The 21,834-nt window shown below is 44.6% G+C and overlaps 2 protein-coding genes and 2 non-coding genes across 4 annotated transcripts in view; 3 read left to right on the top strand and 1 right to left on the bottom strand.

Annotated features, from left to right (window-relative positions):
- LOC144696999 (uncharacterized) overlaps nt 1-21,834 on the bottom strand; it is a 608,705-nt gene that overhangs the window by 2,529 nt on the left and 584,342 nt on the right. The gene's annotated exons all lie outside the window — the stretch shown is intronic.
- LOC144697096 (uncharacterized) overlaps nt 1-21,834 on the top strand; it is a 470,203-nt gene that overhangs the window by 160,516 nt on the left and 287,853 nt on the right. The gene's annotated exons all lie outside the window — the stretch shown is intronic.
- Nucleotides 19,960-20,032, top strand: trnag-acc (transfer RNA glycine (anticodon ACC)). The gene has a single exon. It is a non-coding gene; the product is annotated as a tRNA-Gly (tRNA).
- On the top strand, nt 21,636-21,708 carry trnav-uac (transfer RNA valine (anticodon UAC)). Its single transcript has one exon. It is a non-coding gene; the product is annotated as a tRNA-Val (tRNA).

Here is a 21,834-nt window from a genome sequence, read left to right as displayed (position 1 = left end):
CAGTGATAACAGCAGAATCCAACCCCTGCAGTCACTTATGAACTCGCTCATGTGTCACTAGGTTGAAGGACCGAGTGAATCTCTTCCCACACACGGAGCAGGTGAATGGTTTCTCTCCAGTGTGAACTCGCTGGTGTGCAATGAGGGTGGATGACTGCCTGAAACTCTTTCCACAAGAAGTGCAGCTAAACGGCTTCTCCCCAGTATGAACTCGCTGGTGTCTCAGCAGACTGGATGACTGAGTAAATCCCTGCCCACAAACAGAGCAGGTGAATGGCCTCTCCCCAGTGTGAACTCGCTGGTGTTCAGCGAGGGCCGATGAATGCCTGAAACTCTTTCCACAGGAAGTACAGCTGAATGGCTTCTCCTCAGAGTGAACTCGGTGGTGTGACCTAAGGCCGGATGAATGAGTGAACTCCCTTTCCACCCACAGAGCAAGTGAATGGCTTCTGCCCAGTGTGAAGTCGCTGGTGTAACATAAGACAGGATGTCTGAGTAAATCCCTTCCCACATACAGGGCAGGTGAACGGCCTCGCCTCAGTGTGAATTCGCTGGTGTGACATGAGTTTGGTTGTCTGAGTGAATCCCTTCCCACACACGGAACAGGTGAATGGCTTCTCCCCAATGTGAATGCGTCGATGGATTTCCAGCTGAGATGGATAATTGAATCCTTTACCACAATCCTCACATTTCCATGGTTTTTCCATGGTGCCGGAGTCCTTATGTCTCTCCAGGTTGGATAATCAGTTAAAGCCTTGTCCACACACAGACCACGTGTATGGTTTCTCCCCACTGTGAATGGTGTGATGTTTTTTCAGGCTATGTAGCTGGTGAAAGCCCTTTCCACCATCAGTGCACTGAACACTCTCACTCGATTGTGTGTGTGCCTCAGTGTTTTACCGGTCACACTGATGTTTGAAATCTTTTCCCACAGACAAAACAGACATGTATTTCTCCTTCCACATTCAATTGCCGATGATATTCAGGTCCTGATGAATCGAGTGACGGTTTTAAATCTTGATATGAAGTTTGATTTGAGCTTCCCTCTGTAAATCTTCCCCTTCTAATATCCTGCAAAAGGAGTTTACAAAACTCTTAACTGTCAGCACAGCATAGAAATTCAGAACAGGCAATTCTAGTTTCTATGGACTATTTCTTCCTCTTGTTTCCCCAAAGCTGTAAATCCCCGTCCCACACACTCTCCCTCCTCCCTGGGCTGAAATCCAAACCCATCTCACCATCTCCACCATTTCTTTCCTCCACTCCCAGTTTTCTCCCTCCCTCTCCTCTGCCTGGGTTCAGTTCTCCAGCTCCTGTCTGCAGACTGACAATAAAATCAATGAGTCTTATTGGGGATTTGCGGCGTCCAGCGGGTGTTTCTGAATCCTCCCCGCCCACCTCCCAGTGTTTCCTTCCTTCCCACAGATCAGATCCTCATTGATTTGAGCCCAAAGTGTAACCTCTTATTTATTGTCCCCCTCCCCCATCCTCTGATGTGAACCATCCTCCACTCGCTGACCCAGGATGGCGGCCGTTAACCTGGGCCTGTTCCCGGGAGGGAGAAGCCCCGCAACTGCAAACCAGGAGCTGACAATTATTCCTCAGGGTTTGCGGATCCACAAAGTGTTTCTCCCACCCACCGCCTCGCTCTGACTCCGCTTCTCCAGGACAAAAAGGCGCCTCTCCCGGAAAGGCCATCAATCGCACTGCGCATGCTCCACGCTTCTCGACATTGCGCCTGCGCGCTGTTGGCCAGCTTCGTCTGCCACACTGCGCATGCTCCAGCTCACTCTGCCCGGCTGATTGACGGCAGTTCCGGACCAATAGGAAGAGGGGCAGATTTGGATGTCCGAGAGGGCGCAGCTGCTGCTCCAACCAATCGGAGTGAATGAAGGGCGGGGCTGAGTCCGGATCTCCCTCATTGGCTGAAACTCTGCATCATTTTGAAAGCTGATTTGTCTCAAACTCCAGGAGAACCGGACCTTTCTGTTTGTGGCGTAAAACAGATGAAACCCTGTGGGTGTGCAGCAAACATTTCAACATATTTAAGTGACATGTGCAACATGTTGAAACAATGCACAAACAATTTAAGGCCTGACTTCAAGGCATCGCAGGGCAGACAGTGAATGTCGCCATTAGAACAAGGCGAGTCCTTGGTTTCAATAAATGAACCGCCAGAAGGGTTAGGACAGGTTAGAGAGAAGTTTAATACTGTTATCATTCGGAACAACACAGACTATAAAGAAAATACTGATCTCAAAGACAATGTCTTGTAGTATATTGTGCTGAATCAGGTTTAAAGGGCTAAATGATGTACGTTTTCTATCTTGAAATGTTATTTTAAAATCTGGAACTTGGATAGTGATTAGGTGGGCAGGTTTGGATCAGTGATGAAGTGCCACATCAAAGGTTAATGCAGTAAATAAAAGCTCATGGTTCAGGGGGTAACATATTGGTATGGATAGAAGATTGGCTAGCTAACTGGAAGCAGAGAGTTGGCATAAATGGGTCTTTTTCCGGTTGGCAGGATGTGACAACTGGTGTGCCACAGGGATCAGTGCTGGGGCCTCAACTTTTTACAAGTTATATAAATGACTTGGATGAAGGGACCATAGGAACGGTTGCTAAATTTGCTGGTGACACAAAGATAGGTAGGAAAGGAAATTGTGAAGAGGATGTAAGAAGGCAACAATGGACATTGATGGGTTAAGTGAGTGGGCAAAGATCTGGCAAATGGAGTATGACATGGGCAAATGTGAAATCGTTCGTTTTGGCAGGAAGAATAAAAAAAGCATATTATCTAAATGGTGAGAGATTGAGCAGCTCTAAAATTCAGCGGGATCTGATTTCCCAGTGCATGAATCACAAAAGCTTAGTATGCAGCTACAGCAGTTAATTAGGAAAGCTAATAGAATGTTAAAACAGAGATGAGGAGAATTTTTTTTCCTCAGAGGGTTGTGGGTCTTTGGAACCTATCTAAGAATTATCTCCATCAAGCAGAACATCAATATAAGGAAAATTAACATCATCTGTAATATCAGGAGGAAAGTAGTGGCTGCAATTATCCAAGGATATTGTCCTGCATTGTATACTATCTCTCACTGGAGCTGTTCACAAGGGTGGCAATAGAGCTCTCAATGTTTTTCATTTTTGCTGGTGTTTGGTTAAGTCTATGGGTTGCTGTTGCCTTAATTGGGACTAGTTTTGGAATTTGTTAAAAACTATAACAGTAGTAATTTGTAGCCATGTGTATATGTTTTAACCTGTATAAATTAATAAATGTTTCAATTAGTTTAATACAAAACCTCGAGAACTGATGGTCTGATTCCTGAATTTAAGGCCGCACCTCAAACATAACACTCAAAATTATAGGTTATGACAGTTGTTTAAAGTTTCCCTCTGGGATTTTTAAATAACTATACTTCACCAACTGCATTAGTCATAACAGCAAATAAACACTGGATCGACCTGCGTCAAGAAATTCAACCAACCTGCGACGAAGGAAATCTATGTGCATTGTGTAATTGGATGAACAGGGCACTTGGTTCAACCATCACCAAAGTTGACTCCCACTGAAATCTTATGGTGAAGTGCTCACCAACAGAAGTAATCAGATGTCCCGCTGGGTTGAACATTACTGTGATCTGTACACCCATGAGATGGACATCTCCCAGACTCTGTTTGACTCTCCAGTAACTTCCTGTCATGGTTAGTTGGACAAGGAACCCTCATCACTCGAGCTTGAAAAGACCATTGATTGTTCAGCAAACAGAAAGTCACCCGGCTTAATGGAATTCCAACTGAACTGCTCAAGCACGGAAAGTCCCATCTATTGTTTGCACCTCCTTCTCTGTTGGGAGGTAGGAACCATTCCACATGCGTGACACAAAAATCATACCAATAACCAAAAACAAAGGTGACAGAAGAGATTGTGACTACAGGGCCATCTCACTCCTTAGCGTCACTAGGAAGACCTTCACTGGGTCATGTTTTAAAGACTTTATCTTTTTGCAGACCGAGTCTATGGTGTTTCTTGCTGATAGTTCTACAGTGGACATGATCTTCTCCATCTACCAGCTACAAGAGAAGTGGAAGAAGAAGAAAGGAAGAGCAATAGTGATAGGGGATTCGTTAGTTAAGGGAACAGAGAGGTGTTTCTGCGGCCGTCGACATGACTCCAGGATGGTATGTTACCTTCCTGGTGCCAAGGTCAAGGATGTCACCTAGTGGGTGCAGGCTAATCTCCTGGGGGAGGGTGAACAGCTAGAGGTCGTGGTCCGCGTTGGTACCAATGACTTAAGTAGGAAGAGGGATTTTGTCCTGCGGACAGAATTTAGGGAGCTAGGTAGAAAATTAGCAAGCAGGACCTCAAATGTATTATTCTCCATATTACTTCCAGTGCCATGTGCAAGTGAGTATAGAAATAGGAGGATAAGGCAGATGAATGTGTGGCTGGAAAGATGTTGCAGGAGGGAGGGCTTTAGATTCCTGGGACACTGGGACTGGCTCTGAGGGAAGATGGCACCTGTCCAAGCCGGAAGGTTTGCAGCTGGACAGAGCCAGGACTGAGCTCCTTGAGGTGTGTTTGCTTGTCCTGTTTTGGGGGGGGGGGGGGGGGGGGGGGAAGGGAGGCGCTTCAAACTAATTCAGCAGGGGCGTGGGAACCAGGAGAGAATATTAGAGAGTAATACCAAGGTGCACAAAATACTGGGAGAGACAGATAACACTAGAATAGCAAATAGGGAGTGAGGGAGAAAGTAATGCACTCAAAATCAGGATTACACTATATGTATGTGAATGCACAGAGTATAGTAGATAAGATTGCTGAGTTACAGGCGCAGATTGCAATGTTTCATTGTGGCGATGACAGACAGCTGGCTCAGGAAAGGGCAGGACTGGGTGTTAAATATTCCTGGGTACAACGTGTTCAGGAAAGATAGGGCAGGAAGAAAAGCAGGAGGGTGGCTGTATTGATTAAGGGAAGCATTGCAGTGCTGGCGAAAGAGGATGTCCCAGAGGGTTCAAGGACAGAATCAATTTGGCTAGAGCTAAGTAACAAATTGGGTGCAATTACATTTCTCAGTGTAGTCTATAGACCACCAACTAGTGGGAAGGATGTAGAGGAACAAATCTGCAGGGAAATAGCAGATAAGGGCAAACATTATAGAGTAGTTATAATGGCGGACTTTAATTTCCTGAATATAGACTGAGGTAGTGGTAGTGTAAAGAGTAGAGAGGGGCAAGAGTTCCTAGGGTTTGTTCAAGCAAATTTTCTACAGCATGTGTCCAGTCCAACAAGAAAGGAAGCACTGCTAGTCCTGGTTCTTGGAAAAGATGTGAGCCAAGTATATCAGGTGTCAGTGGGGGAATATTCAGGAGACAATGATCATTCTATCATAAGGTTTAGGATGATGGTAGAAAAGGACAATGTGCAATCAAGAGTAAGAATAGTTAACTGGGGGAGGGCCGACTTCAATAGAGCAAGAACAGAACTGGGCCCGATAGGCTGGAACCAAAAGTTGGTGGGAAGAGGTAGCTGAACAATGGGCTACCTTCAAAGAAGAAATGGTTCGAGGTATATTCCCTCAAAAAGGAAAGGTCGGGCAAATAAATCCAGAGCTCCCTGGATGAAAAATGAGATAGAAGTTAAGATAAAGGAGAAAAAGTGTGCCAATGACAGGTGTCAGATAGAAAATACAATTGGGAACCAATCAGACTACAGAAGGTTCAGAAGGGAGGTGAAAATGCAAATAAGAGAAGCAAAGAGGGGTCATGAGAAAAAAGCTGGAGGCAACATAAAGGGGAATGCCAAAGTTTTCTATAGGTACATAAAAGGATACAAAATTGATAAGGGGGAAGTGTTGGTTGAACTGCTGGTACTTAAAGTTGACAAGGCACGGGGACTGGATGAGATGCATCCAAGGATATTGGAAGAAGTGAGAGTGGAAATCACAAGGGCACTGGCCATAATCGTTCAGTCTTCCTTTGACTCGGGGAGGTGCCAGAGGACTGGAGAATTGCAAACATTACGCCCTTGCTCAAAAAGGGTAAGGATAAGCCCAACATTTACAGACCAATCAGTTTAACTTCGTTGGTGGGGAAGCTTCCAGAGAAAATTACTCAGGATAGAATTAGTTGTCACATGGAAGAATGTGGGTTGATTAGGAAGAGCCAGCAAGTATTTCTAAAGGGGAAATCCTGTTTAACAAACGTGCTGGAGTTCTTTGAAGAGGTAACAATAAGGTTGATGAGGGCAATGCTCTTGATATGTTTATGGACTTTCAAAAGGCATTCAAGATAGTGCTGCACAACAGACTTGTGAGAAAAGTTATAGTTCATGGAATAAAAAGGACAATAGTAACGTGAATACAGAATTGGCTGAGTAATAGGAAACAGAGAGTAATGGTCAATTGATACTTTTCTGGCTGGAGGAAGGTTTCTATTGGAGATCCCCACAGGTCGATATTGGGACCCTTGCTTTTTGTGACCAATATTAATGATCTAGATCTTGGTGTGCAGGGGACAATTTCAAAGTTTGCGGATGATAATAAACTTGGAAGCACTGTAAACTGTGAGGCAGACAGCAAAGAACTTCAAAAGGACATAGGCAAGTTGGTGGAGCGGGCAGATAGATAGCAGATGAAGTTCAATGTGGAGAAGTGTGAGATGATATATTTTGGTAGAAAGAACATGGAGAGGCAATATAAAATAAGGGGTACAATTCTAAAGAGGATGCAGGAGCAGTTGGGCCTGCGTGTATACGTGCATAGGTCATTGAAGGTGGCAGGACAGATGAAGAGAGCCATTAATAAAGCATACAGTATTTTGGGCTTTTAATGGGGCATAGAGTACAAGAGCAAGGAGATTATGCTGAATTTAGATAAGGCACCAGCTAGACCTCACCTGGAGTATTGTGTACAGTTCTGGGTGCCACAGTATAGGAAGGATGTGATGCATTGGAGAGAGTGAAGACGAGGTTTACAAGAATGGTTTCAGGGATGAGAATCTTCAGTTATGAAGATAGATTGGAGAGGCTGGAACTATTCTCCTTGGAGAGGAGAAGGTTAGAGGAGATTTGATAGAGATGTTCAAAATCACGAGGGGGCTGGATAGAGTATAATGTGGGTGGGGGGAACTGTTCCTGCTCATAAAAGGATCGAGACCAAGAGGGCACTGATTTAAAGTAGTTTACAAAAGAAGCAAATGTGATGTGATAAAAAAAAAATTCACTGAGCGAGTGGTTCGAGTCTGGAATGTACTGCCTGGAAGTATGGTGGAGGCAGGCTCAATCCAGGCATTCGAAGGCATTGGGCGATTATCTGAATAGAAACAATGTGCAAGGCTACAGGGAAAAGGCGGAGAATGGCACTAAGTCATAATGCTCATTTGGAGAGCCCGTACAGACACGTTGGGCCAAATGGCCTCCTTTTGTGCCATTACAATTCTGTGTTTCTGTGATTATCAGAAGGATTTGAGATCCCAGTTTGAGCTGGAAAATCATGGGTAAAATCACGAAAAGGTCATTCACCAGCTCAATATGGAAATGACTCATATAAAAGCCACATACTGTGCATGCTGGAAATCTGAAATAAAAACATAAAATGCTGGAAAAAACTCAGTGGGTCTAGCAGCAGCTGTGGAGAGAGAAACAGAGTTAATGTTTCGAATCTGTATGACTCTTCTTCAGCAGAAGTGATTCACTCGGTCACCCCATTCGCTGACACAGCAACACAGTTACACCTGAGAGAGACCATTCAGATACTGCATTTGTGCAAAGGGGTTTACTCACTGTGCCCACTTGTTAACACACCAGTTTTAAACCTTCAGAGGCTTTGATCCAAAATTGCTACATTTCTACTGACAACACAGAGTTTGAATGTTCTGAGTATGGGAACAAAAGTCACATGTTCAAACAGTCTACAATTAACCATAGGTGTATGTTCTGCTGTTAACTTTTCCGGGACAGTTCTGGGTGCCACAGTATAGCAAGGATGTGATGCATTGGAGAGAGTGAATACGAGGTTTACAAGAATGGTTCCAGGGATGAGAATCTTCAGTTATGAAGATAGATTGGAGTACCAGTGCACTTTGGTTGCCGTATCAATGGACTTAATAATTTTATGTAACACAAACACAGAAAGTGCTGGAAAAACTCAGCAGGTCTGACAGCATCTGTGGAGAAACAGACTTGACGTTTCAAGTCCGTAAGATTTGTCAGAGCTGAACAAGAGTCAGCTCTGAAGAAGTGTCATACGGACTCGAAACATCAAGTCTGTTTCTCTATCCACAGTTGCTGTCAGAACTGCTGAGTTTTTCCAGCGTTTTCTGTTTTGTTTCAGATTTTCGGCATCCGCATAATTTTGCTTTTATAATAATTTTATATCCTGGCCCTGTGGCTCCAATCAGCATCGGATCACAAAACGTAATTTTCTGTTGAACACAATAACGTTTCAATGGCAGCCTGTTTACCCAGCATTCGCCGCGGGGCGGAATGGACCCTATTCTTTTTATTCATTCACGGGATGTGGGCGGTGCTCTACATGGGTTAGCGGAGCTCCTTGCGCAGGCGCAGTACCGGGCAACGACAGGAACAAACTCAGTGAGCTCAAACCGGAGCATGCGCAGTCCAGAGAGTCCGGAGCTGACTGATGGACTGAGAAATATGGAAGACAGGCGAGTGAAGGGAGCCGGTGAGTGGGGAGGAATGGAAGCGGCGGAGATGGCGGGGATCTTCATAAACACCCAGTAGAGGTCTGAAACCGTGAATAAGAAGCTACCGGTTCTGCGGTTACATCAAACGAAGCGGCGGCAAGTGGGGCCCGCTTTACCTTCGGAGAGAGGCCCGAGTAAACCGCCGCCATTTGTATAGGGGACAATGTGCAGCAGGGCGCATGCGCCGCCGCCGCCATCTTTCTAGTGGGAAACGTGCAGCTGGACTTAGAATCACACAAAGTAGAAGAGGCCAAAAACAAAAATACCTGGGAAAACTCAGCAGGTCTGGCAGCATCTGCGGAGAGGAATACAGTTAACGTTTCGAGTCCGCATGACTCTTCAACAGAACTAAGGAAAAATAGAAAAGGGGTGAAATATAAGCTGGTGTAAGGGGGGAGGGGGTTGGGACAAGAGATCTGGATAGAGGGCCAGTGATAGGTGGAGATAACCAAAAGATGTCACAGACAAAAGGACAAAGAGGTGTTGAAGGTGATGATATTATCTAAAGGAATGTGCTAATTAAGGGTAGAAAGCAGGGCAAGCAAGGTACAGGTAGCCCTGGTGGGGGTGGGATGGGGTGAAGGAATCGAAAAAGGCTAAAAGGTAGAGATAAAATAGTGGATGGAAATACATTTAAAAATAATGGAAATAGGTGGGAAAAGAAAAATCTATATAAATTATTGGAAAAAACAAAAAGGAGGGGGGAAAATCATAAAGGGGCTGGGGATGGAGGAGAGGGTTCATGATCTAAAATTGTTGAACTCAATATTCAGTCCGAAAGGCTGTAAAGTGCTGAGTCGGAAGATGAGGTGCTGTTCCTCCAGTTTGCGTTGAGCTTCACTGGAACAATGCAGCAAGCCAAGGACGGACATGTGGGCATGAGAGCAGGGTGGAGTGTTGAAATGGCAAGCGATAGGGAAGTCTGGGTAATACTTGCGGACAGAACGAAGGTGTTCTGCAAAGCGGTCACCCAGTCTGCGTTTGGTCTCTCCAATGTAGAGGAAACCGCATTGGGAGCAACGAATGCAGTAGACTAAGTTAAGGGAAGTACAGGTGAAATGCTGCTTTACTTGAAATGAGTGTTTGGGCCCTTGGACGGTGAGGAGAGGGGAAGTAAAGGGGCAGGTGTTGCATCTTTTGCGGTTGCATGTGAGGTGCCATGGGAGGGGATTGAGGTGTAGAGGGTGATGGAGGAGTGGACCAGGGTGTCCCGGAGGGAACGAACCCTGCGGAATGCCGCCGGGGGCGTGAAGGGAAGATTTGTTTGGTGGTGTCATCATTCTGGAGTTGGCGGAAATGGCGGAGGATGATCCTTTGAATGCAGAGGCTGGTGGGGTGATAAGTGAGGACAAGGGGGACCCTATCATGTTTCTGGGAGGGAGAAGAAGGTGTGAGGGCGGATGTGCGGGAGATGGGCCGGACACGGTTGAGGGCCCTGTCAACCGTGGGTAGAAAACCTCAGTTAAGGAAGAAGGAGGACATGTCAGAGGAACTGTTTTTGAAAGTGGCATCATCAGAACGGAGGCGAAGGAACTGAAAGAATGGGATGGAGTCCTTACAGGAAGCCGGGTGTGAGGTAGCTGTGGGAGTCAGTAGGCTTGTAATGGATATTGGTGGACAGTCTATCAGAAGAGGCCCTTCGGCCCATCGAGTCTGCACCGACACGTGAGAAACACCTGACCTACTTACCTACATAATCCCATTTACCAGCACTCGGCCCATAGCCTTGAATGTTATGATGCGCCAAGTGCTCACCCAGGTACTTTTTAAAGGATAAAAGCAAAATACTGCGGAGGCTGGAAATCTAGAACAAAAACAAAAATACCTGGAAAAACTCAGCAGGTCTGACAGCATCTGTGGAGAGGGATACAGTTGACATTTCGAGTCCGTATGACCCTTCATCAGAATTAAAACATATAGAAATGAGATGAAATATAAGCTGGTAGAAGGGGGTGGGGCAGGAAAGCTCGACAGGGGGCCAGTGATAGGTGGAGGCCCAAGAAGAGATTTCCAGCTTTTAAAGGATTTGAGGCAACCCGCCTCCACTACCCTCTCAGGCAGCACATTCCAGACCGTCACCACCCTCTGGGTAAAAACGTTTTTCCTCACATCCCCCCTAAACCTCCTGCCCCTCACCTTGAACTTGTGTCCCTTCGTGACTGATCCTTCAACTAAGGGGAACAGTTGCTCCCGATCCACCCTGTCCATGCCCCTCATAATCTTGTACACCTCGATCAGGTCGCCCCTCAGTCTTCTCTGCTCCAACGAAAACAACCCAAGTCTATCCAACCTCTCTTCATAACTTAAATGTTTCATCCCAGGCAACATCCTGGTGAATCTCCTCGGCATCCCCTCCAGTGCAATCACATCCTTCCTATAATGTGGCTACCAGAACTGCACACAGTACTCCAGCTGTGGCCTCACCAAGGTTCTATACAACTCCAACATGACCTCCCTACTTTTGTAATCTATGCCTCAATTGAAAAAAGCAAATGCACCATCTGCCTTTTTTACCACCCCACTGACATGCCCCTCCGCCTTCAGAGATCTATGAACATACATGCCAAGGCTCCTTTGTTCCTCAAGACTCCTGGTGTCATGTCGTTTATTGAATACTTCCTTGTCAAATTACTCCTTCCATAGTGTATCACCTCACATTTCTCAGGGTTAAATTCCATCTGCCACTTATCTGCCCATTTGACCATCCCGTCTATATCTTCTTGTAGCCCAAGACACTCCCAAAGCAATTAGGAGAGCAAACAGGGGGTATGAGAAAGTTCTAGCTGGAAAGGCAGGGAAAATCCCAAGATATTCCATAAGTAAATCAATAGGAAGAGGATAACCAGGAAAAGGGTCAGGCCCATTATGGACCAAGGGGGAAATCTATGAGTGGAGCCAGAGTGACAGTCTGGAATGTACTGCCTGGGAGGGTGTTGGAGACGAGTTACCTCACATCCTTTAAAAAGTACCTGGATGAGCAAATTGGCACATCGTAACATTCAAGGCTATGGGACAAGTGCTGGTAAATGGGATTAGGTACGTCAGGTATTTCTCACGTGTGGGCACTGACTCAATGGGCCGAAGGGCCTCTTCTGCACTTTGTGATTCTGTGCTTAAGATCCACCCTGCACTTTTTCTATTCTACTAATGCCTCCGCTGATTTGCTCCCCTTGTACCTGCTAAAAGCCTCTCTTTTCCTTCTCATCGTATCCTGAATATTTCTGGTCATCCATGGTTCTCTGGGCTTGTTACTCCTTCCTATCACCCTAGAGGGAACCTGTTGAGCCTGTACCCTTCCCATTTGCTTTTCGAATGCCCCCCACTGCTCTTCTGTAGATTTCCCCACAAGTAGCTGTTCCTAGTCTACCTTGGCCAGATCCTGCCTTATTTTACTAAAATCTGCTCTCCCCCAGTCCAAAACATTTTTTTTGCAACTTATCTATTTCTTTGTCCAAAACAAGCTTAAATTGTACCATGTTGTGGTCGCTATCACTAAAATGCTCCCCACATGCGCGTTCATCCCTTTCCCTGTCAGCAGGAGGAGAGAATATTGTGAATGTCTATCCTGGACTGACAGGGATGGATTTTGGAAACTCTTTTTACAGGGGGTTAAAAGGGGAGGATTTACACACACCAAACGCAAACCAAGAGAAATGTATTTTTCCTCTGAATGTCTATCCTGGACTGACAGTCATGGATTTTGGAAATTTCTTTTCCAGGATATCAGAGGCAGAGGATTGATGGACGGGAAACTCCATCACATCAAGATCTGACAGAGTCATGTGATTCGTCAGGACCTGAATATCATCAAACTTTTAATGTGGAAGGTAAACAACTTATCTGTTTCAAGTAAGGGTAAGAATAATTAACTGGGGGAAAGCCAACTTCAATGGGGTAAGAATGGATCTGACCCAGGTAAGTTGGAATTTCAAAGGGAATGGAGTTTAAAAATCGGGAAGTCTTGCTCAAACTATATAAGGCACTAGTTGGACGACACCTAGAATACTGTGAACAGTTTTGGTCCCCTTCTCTAAGCAAAGATATGCTGGCATTGGAGGCAGTCCAGAGAAGGCTCTCGAGGTTGATCCCGGGTATGGAGGGATTTTCTTATGAGGAGAGGTTGAGTAGGCTGGGCCTGTACTCATTGGAGTTTAGAAGTGTGAGAGGCGACCTTATTGAAACAGACAAGATTTTTAGGGGTCTTGACAGGGTAGATGCTGAATGGGAGAGTCTAGGAACAGGGGACATAATCTCAGAGTAAAGGGTCGCCCATTTAAGACAGAGACAATAAAGAATTTCTTCTCTCAGTGGGTAGTGAATCTGGAATTCTTTAACGCAGAGGGCTGTAGAGATTGGGTCGTTAAGTATATTCAAGGCTGAGATAGACAGATTTTTAACCTGTAAGAGAATCAAGGGCTATGCAGGAAAGTGGAGTTGAGGATTATCAGATCAGGTATGACCTCATTGAATGGCGGAGCAGATTCGATGGGCCAAATGGCCTACTTCCGCTCCTACATCTTATGGTCTTATGAATCAAAAGTTGGCAGGTGAAACTGTAACTGAACAATGCACTGCCTTCAAAGAAGAGAGTTCTGACACAGTAAAGATATATTGCCATGAAGGGGAAAGGTAGAGTAAACAAATCCACAGCCCCCTCGATGAGAAAAGAGATAGAGATTGAGATAAAGGAGAAAAAGTGTGCTTATGACACATGTTAGCTGGATAATAAAACCAAGAACCAGGCTGAATAGAGAAGGTTCAGAGAGATTTGGAAAACCAAATAAGAAAAGCAAAGAGAGCATGAAAAGAGACTGAAAGCAAACATGGAAATAAATCAAGAAGTCTTCCATGGGCATGTAAATAGTAAGAGGGTGGTAAAAGGAGGAGTGGAGGCAATTAGAGACCAAAGAGGTGATTTATGCATGGAGACAGGGGTCATGGATGAGGTATTAAATGAATATTTTGCATCTGCCTTTACCAAGGGAAAATATGCTGCACAGGTGATTCTGAAAGAGGAGATAGTTCAGACCCTTGTGGGGTTTAAAATTGATAAGGAGGAGATATTGGATAGTCTGTCTGACAAAGTTGACAAAACCCCAGGACTGGATGAGATGCATCCAAGGATACTGAGGGGAAATGAGAGTGGAAATTGTGGAAGCGCTGGCCATAATTTTCCAGTCTTCCTGAGATTTAGAGTTGCTGACACAGGGACTGGAGAATTGCAAATGTTACACCTTTGTTCAAAAAAGGTGTAAAGAGAAGCCCAGCAACTACAGACCAGTCAGTTTAATCTCGGTGCTGGGGAAACTTCCAGAAATGGTAATTCAGGACATATTTAATAGTCACTTGAGAAAATGTGGGTTAATTAAGGAAAGCCAGCATGGATTTGTTAAGGGAAAATCACGTTTAACTAAATTGCTTTAGGTTTTTGATGAGGTAACAGAAAGTGTTGTTCAGGGTAATGCTGTTAATGTTGTGTTACATGGACTTCCAAATGGCATTAGATAAAGTACCATGCAACAAACTTCTGAGCAAAGATTATAGCTCATGGGATAAAAGGAACAGCAGCAACATGGATACGAAATTGGCTGAGTGACAGGAAACAGAGAGTCATGGTTAATGGATGTTTTTCAGACTGGAGGAAGGTTAAGAGCGGAGTTCCCCAGGAGTCAGTGTTCGGACCCGCGCTGTTCCTGATACATATAAATAACCCAGACTTCAGTGTTCAGGCACAATTTTGAAATTTGTGGACAGAGTCTTGAGTGGGCATAGACCACGTAGCAGGTTCCCTTCCCTGAGATGAGGATAAATTTCTTCACTCGGAGGGTGGTCAACCTGTGGAATTCTCTACCACAGAAACCTGTGGAGGCCGGGTCACTGAGTATAGCCAAAGAAGAAATTGATCATTTTTTGGATATTAGGGGCATCAGGGGGATTAGAGAGAAAGCAAGAATATGGCGTTGAGATAGAGGAACAGCCATGATCATATTGAATGGTGGAGCAGGCTCAAAGGGCTGAATAGCCTTCTCCTGCTCCTAATTTCTATGTTTCTGAAGGATATTAGTGAACCAGTTGGGTTTTTAGGACAATCCAGCAGTTTTCATGGTCTCTTTTTCCTGGTGCCGGCCCCACAAATTACCAGATTCGTTCAGCTCAATTTCACAACCTGTTTTTGTGGGTTCTCTCTCACTCCCTTTTTCTGTTTTAAATCAATTTCACAGGGTATTAGAAGGAGAGGATTTGCAGTCGGGAAACACAAACCAAACATCACATCAGAACCTGACAGAGTCGCCCAATTTGTCATAACCTAAATATCATTGGATTTTGAACATGGAAGGAAAAAGCACCGTTCACAGTGAGGAGAAACCGTACACGTGTTCTGTGTGTGGACGAGGCTTCAGCCAATCATCTGACCTGTCAGAACATAAATGCCGTCACAACGGGATGAAACCATGGAAATGTGGGGAATGTGGGAAGGGATTCAAATCCCCGTCTGACCTGGAAAGTCATTGGCGCACTCACACTGGGGAGAAACCGTTCACCTGCTCCGAGTGTGGGAAGGGATTCACTCGTTCGTTCTATCTGCTGATACACCAGCAAGTTCACACTGGGGAGAGGCCATTCACCTGCTCTAAGTGTGGGAAGGGATTCATTCAGTCATCCAACCTGCGGACACACCAGCGAGTTCACACTGAGGAGAGACCTTTTAAATGTCCGGACTGCGGGAAGTGCTATAAAGGTTCCATGGAACTGATGCGCCATCAACGTGTTCACACTGACGAGAGACCATTCAGGTGCTCTCACTGCGGGACTGGGTTCAGGTGGTTGTCTCAACTCACTGCGCACAAGCACAGTCACACTGGGGAGAGGCCGTTCACCTGCTCTGTGTGTGGGAAGGGATTCACTCAGTCATCCAAACTGCTGAGACACCAGCATGGGCACAGTGATGAGAGTCCATTCACCTGCTCCATGTGTGGGAAGGGATTCACTCAGCAATCCCATCTGCTGACACACCAGCGAGTTCATACAGACGAGAGACCTTTTAAATGCCCAGACTGTGGGAAGTGTTTTAAAAGCTCCCAGGACCTGATGTCTCATCAAAGTGTTCACACTGGGGAGAGGCCGTTCAGGTGCTCTCACTGCGGGACTGGTTCAAGCGATCATCTCAACTCATTGTACACCAGCGAATTCACATTGGGGAGTGGCAGTTCACCTGCCCTGAGTGTGGGAAGGGATTCACTCAGTTATCTACCCAGCTAACACACCACCGGGTTCACACTGGGGGGCAACCATTCATCTGCCTTGAATGTGGGAAGGGATTCACCCACCCATCCAACTCTTCTGAGACACCAGCGAGTTCATACTGGGGAGAGGCCGTTCACATGCTCTGAATGTGGGAAGGGTTTTACCCAGTCATCCAACCTGCTGACACACCAGCGAGTTCACACTGGGGAGAGACCATTTACATGCTCTGAATGTGGGAAGGGGTTTGCTTATTTATCTACACTGCAGAGACACCAGCAAGCTCACAAGTAATGACAATGGTTGGATTTTGCTGTTAATCACATTCAGGACTGAATTATGTGTATTGGGGTCTGTTTCTGATGATATTAATAAACTCCAGCCCAGTTATTCTGGCTGATATTGTAAATAAAGGTCAATTAGATTAGCTTTGTGTTAAACACACAGTGTCTTGAGTCTTTTCAATATTTCTAACCCAAGTTAGTTCCTTCTGAAGTGCTCTCTCTCACCCCTGTCCCCTCCATCCTCACCTCCAACAACAAGTGTGAGGAGCTCATGGAGCTTCTTTGTCACTAAGATTGAGACAATCTGATCAGCTGCCTCTGCCGCTTCCTTCCCTCCCTCATCGGCAGTGGCTGTGATTATTTGAATTAGATTTTTACATAATCACTCGGTAAGTGATCGGGTGTCACTGAACATTTGACAGAAAATTGTTCCATTATCATTCTCACAGTGACTATATTGCAGACCAAGTGATTCTATCTACACCAGCCTTTCTGGAGAAGATCACCAGAGAAGAGTGAAGATATTACAGTCCACAACCCAGCTCATAGTGGTGCACACATCTGATAAATCCAATTAAAATGCAGAGTATATAGGTCTGCTACAGGTTTATCGATATACATTGATTATCAATCATAAGAAATAGGAACTAGAGTTCCTGGGTCCCCTGTTTGAAACTAGGCAGAAGCATTATCAAAACATATTTTAAGTGTGAGCAATAATTCATCTTTATTGTTAAATATTAACTGTATGTAATACCTTACAGCCATGAGACATTAGCTCTTCCCCTGTACAGTCTGTACACACTGAAACTAGACAGAATCTTTCACTTGTTTCCATTTCCAGTCCTGATGGTTCAGAAAGCTTCCCTCAAACCTGCATTTGCCAGCTGATTTGTGTAAGATTATTAAAGGCTCCTGCAGCATGATCTCCATCACGAACAGTCGGTCAAAGCTACGTTTCAGACAGGGCAACAAACCCATCAACAATTCTGTCTTCCCTGCTCCATCGTGAGTGAGACAGGGAAAAGCAGTAGGATTTTGCCCCACCCTCTCCAATTACCCACTGCAAACAGAAAACAGTGACAGCAACTTCAATCAGCGGGTTACTGCCCATCCCTGGGATGCAAGATACTCCAATACGGGTCAAACCTCCTAATACACCAAGCACAGATTCAGATTATTAACTTTAAACATTGATGCTGTTTTCTGGAGTGAACCCCAGCTCTCCATTCCTCCAGTAGTGATACCGCATTTAAACGGAGTCTATCTCCATCCCGCTTTGTTAACATCACAGTTGTTGGGTTAGGAGTGAAAACTGCTCTTTTCTTCACCGGAAGAGTGGGAGAGCAGTTTGTAGGTGCGGGTCTGATATGCAATGAATGATGATTGAATATTTTTAAGGCAGAGGTGGATAGATTCTTGTTAGGCAAGGGAATCAAAGGCTATCGGGGTTAGATGGGAATGTGGAAATCGAAACACAAGATCTGCCATGACCTTATTGAGTGGCGGAGCAGGCTCGAGGGGCCGAATGGTCTACTCCTGTTCCTATTTTTTATGCTCTTATGAAAGTTTAAAAGTGGCAAGTTCCACTCAAGCCCCTGTACCAACAGAACTGCTCAGAGTCACAGAATTAGAATAGTCACTTCCTGGAGGACTGATAGCATCGGGTCCACATCCGATGAGATCCAGTTGAGAATGGTCTAATTCATAAGATTACAGGAGGGAAATTAAGGAACTGCACCTGAAATTATCCAAGTCACAGTGAAGATTTATTTTCCTGTGTTACTTGTGTGGCTTGTTCAATGAAATGTTTGTCCCGGGTAACGGAGGGGAAGGATTGAGAGTTTTCAGTGTGGGACAGAACTGAGAGCAGAGAGAACTGATTGATACAGAATGGCATCATCATCCCTTTTGTGCTTTTTTCATTCATTCATAGGATGTAGGCAGTACTGGCTGGGCCAACATTATATTGGCTATTCCTAATTGCTCTTGAGAACCGAGTGGTTTGCTCAGCCATTTCAGAGTCAACCACATTATTGTGCATCTAGATTCACATGTAGGCCTGACTAGGTAAGGACAGCAGATTTCCTGAAGGACATTCGCGAATCGATGGGTTTTTAATGACAATTGATGGTTTCATCATTTAGACTTTTAATTCAAATTTCACCACCTGCCATGGTGGGATTCAAACACTACCCTGGGCCTTTGGAGTACTAGTCCAGTGAAAATACCAGTCCGCTGCTCCCTCCATCTCTCTTGCTCCTACCAACTTATCACATACCTTCCCTTTTGTTCTTTCCTCCTCTCCTCTGTATCTGTTTCAAACCTGTTACATCTCTAGCATTTACCAGTTTTGATGTAGCATAGTGGTATTTTCACTGGACTGGTATTCCAGAGACCTAGGGTAATGCTCTGGTGGTCCAACCATAGCAGATGGTGAAATTTTAATTCAACAAAAATCTGGAATTAAAAGTCTACAAAACCCCATCTGGTTCACTCGTGACCTTTAGGGAAGGAAATCCGCTGTCCTTACCTGGACTAGCCTACATGTGGCTGACTCTTAACTGCCCCCTGAAAAAATGGGCAATTTAAGGATGCTGGCTTAGCCAGTGATGCCCACATCCCATGAACGAATAAGAAAAAAACCATTAACTCTGTTTCTCTCTCTGCCTGCTATTTCCAGCTTTTCCTGATTGAAAAGGCAGGAATCACTCTGTAAAAAGAACAAAAGGGAAGATCTGTGATAGAGAGTGAGGCAGGATGGATTAACTGACACAAGAATGATGGACAGGGCAGCACGGAGCTGGTGATGGTGGACCCGGGTGGTTCAGAGTCAATGCTTTCTCCACCACGGCCTGGGCTCGATGGCCGGTGACCAAACGTTAACCAAACAAACCATTTTGTGTGAGAAACCTGTCGGCAGTGTCAGCGAACTGAAGGGCAGTAACGGGTAAAGAAATGATCATCAGTGATTTTGAAGGCTTGCTTGTCAGCTTCCCTGGTCAGTCCAACTATTGGAATCCTCCAAACATTCTGGTAGCTCAGCACTACCCTGTTTGCGATACAAATATTTATCCTCTGTAAGATTCCGGTCCAGGAACAAAATTATTTCAAACCAAATGAATTAAACAAACAATTGAAGCACGTGATCTTGGCAGGGCCCTGTTAAACTCCGGATCAAACATTTTCCTCTGTAATATCGCACCCTCGATTGAAGGGCTGTGGAGCAAAAGTAATAAGATTGTAAAAATACTAAGGTTGAAAAAGTAACACTTTCGCAAATTCGATGAGATCAATTGTATAATTACATCATGTTCATCTGGCGAAGTATATTAGGAACCCAAGTCCAAATCGTCGTGTGAACCTTGTGAATTAAGGCAAACCAGGCATGGATTCTGCAGAAACGACTTTTTCAAAAGGGAATTCAGCAATTTAAATGAAAGGGAGGGAAAAACGGGTTCATTAAGAGAGAGAAGCAAATTGCGATTAATTAGTGTTCTCGTTTAAAAAGGGCCCTCGGATCGGATGTTGGAAGGGCCTTTTAAGCCTTTTGGATGAATACATGGTGCTAGGCCATTTTATGATGACATTGTTACATCAGTCTCGCTGCAGCGTTCCTGAGAATCGCAGCTGTATTTCATTTCTCCGCAACAGAGACTCAGATTGCTGCAGCGTTACAGCGCAGTTTAGCATGCCAGGCAGGCTCGGTTATACCACGGCAGTTTCTGTAGTGTAGAGGTTATCACGTTCGCCTACCACGCGAAAGGTCCCCGGTTCGAAACCAGGTAGAAACATTATGAAAACTTACTCATTAAATTGTGAGAATAATTTGCATCGTTAAAGCTGACCTGAATCTCCAATGTTGCAGGCATAATGCATTTGCTCTCACCGAGGTCATAAAACACGTGCAGCAAAATCAGAATACCCGCAATAACTCAGCAGGCCGGGCAGCATCTGCGGAGAGGAACACAGTTAATAAAAAGAAAAGAGGTGCAATATAAAAGATATATGCGATTTTATATTTCACCTCTTTTCTATTTTATCTTAGTTCTGTTGAAGAGTCATACGGACTCGAAACGTTAACTGTGTTCCTCTCCGCAGATGCTGCCAGGCCTGCTGAGTTTTTCCAGGTATTTTTATTTTTGTTTTGGATTTCCAGCACCCGCAGTTTTTTGCTTTTATCTGCAGCAAAATCAGTACGTCTTTCGATGCAGCTTAACAGTTACTCACCATGTCAAAGGTGTCTCATTGTAAGGTGTGCTCACAAAGACAAAGAGTGATCAGATCTAATTAACGCATCATTCTCAAGCCTGTTCCCAATAAAATTCTCGGATTTTGTTTAATTTCAAATGAGCACCATGTGATTTGCATTCCCTGTTGACTGACATTCTTTCGTCTATCAGTCATGTTTGCAATTCGGGGCTGGTGTATATTTCAGAGAGTCTCAATTCAGACGAAGGCATCAATAACGGATAAAATATGAATATTAAATATAGAATAACGGAACAAATACTGAGTTTCTTTAATTTCGTCTTCCAAGGATGAGAAGGATGTTCCTAATGATTGAGCAGAAAGCATTGCACCCGGAGACATTTGCTGGACGGACACGTCTACATTTTGAAATTCAAAACAAGCTGAGGCACCAGGGTGAAATCAACAGTTGCTTCCCTGCAACAAGTGACATGGACCCTCAGTCCAACCATTGGAAACCTCCAAACACCCTGGTAGCTCAGCACTGCCCTGTTTGTTACACAAATATTTATTCTCTGTTAGATTCCGGTCCAGGAACAAAATTATTTCAAACCAAATGACGTAAACGAATAATTGAAGCCTGCGATCTTGGCAGGGCTCTGTTAAACTCCGGAACAAACATTTTCCTCTGTAATATCGCAACCTCGGTTGAAAGGGTATGGAGCAAAAGTAACAAGATTGTAAAAATAGAAAGGTTAAAAATAATACTTTCGCAAATTCGATATGAGATCAATTGCATCATGTTCATCTGGTAAAATATATTAGGAACCCAAGTCCAAATCGTCATGTGAACCTTGTGAATTAAGGCAAACCAAGCATGGATTCTGCAGAAACGACTTTTTCAAAAGAGAATTGAGTAACTTAATGAAAGGGAGAAGAAATAGATCATTTAGAGAGAGAAGCAAATTTTGATGAATTAGTTTTCTCCTTTCAAAAGGGACCTGAGTTCGGATGTTGGGAGGGCCTCTTTTGCCATTGTTTGGATAAATGGTGCTCGGCCATTTTATGATTACATTGTTACATCAGTCTCGCTGCAGCGTTCCTGAGAATAGCAGCTGTATTCCATTTCTCCGCAATATAGATTCAGATTGCTGCTGAGTTACAGCGCAGTTTAGCATTCCAGACAGGATCATTAAAGCCGTGGCAGTTTCTGTAGTGTAGTGGTTATCACGTTCGCCTTACACGCGAAAGGTCCCCGGTTCGAAACCGGGTAGAAACATTATGAAAACTTACTCATTAAATTGTGAGGATAATTTGCATCGTTAAAGCTTACCTGAATCTCCACTGTTGCAGGCATAATGCATTTGCTCTCACCGAGGTCATAAAACGCGTGCAGCAAAATCAA

The sequence above is a fragment of the Cetorhinus maximus genome, chromosome 23 (genome assembly GCF_964194155.1).
Source record: "Cetorhinus maximus chromosome 23, sCetMax3.hap1.1, whole genome shotgun sequence".
Lineage (NCBI taxonomy): Eukaryota > Metazoa > Chordata > Chondrichthyes > Lamniformes > Cetorhinidae > Cetorhinus > Cetorhinus maximus.
Note: the sequence above shows the minus strand (reverse complement) of the source record. Positions and strands in the feature narration are given on the sequence as shown.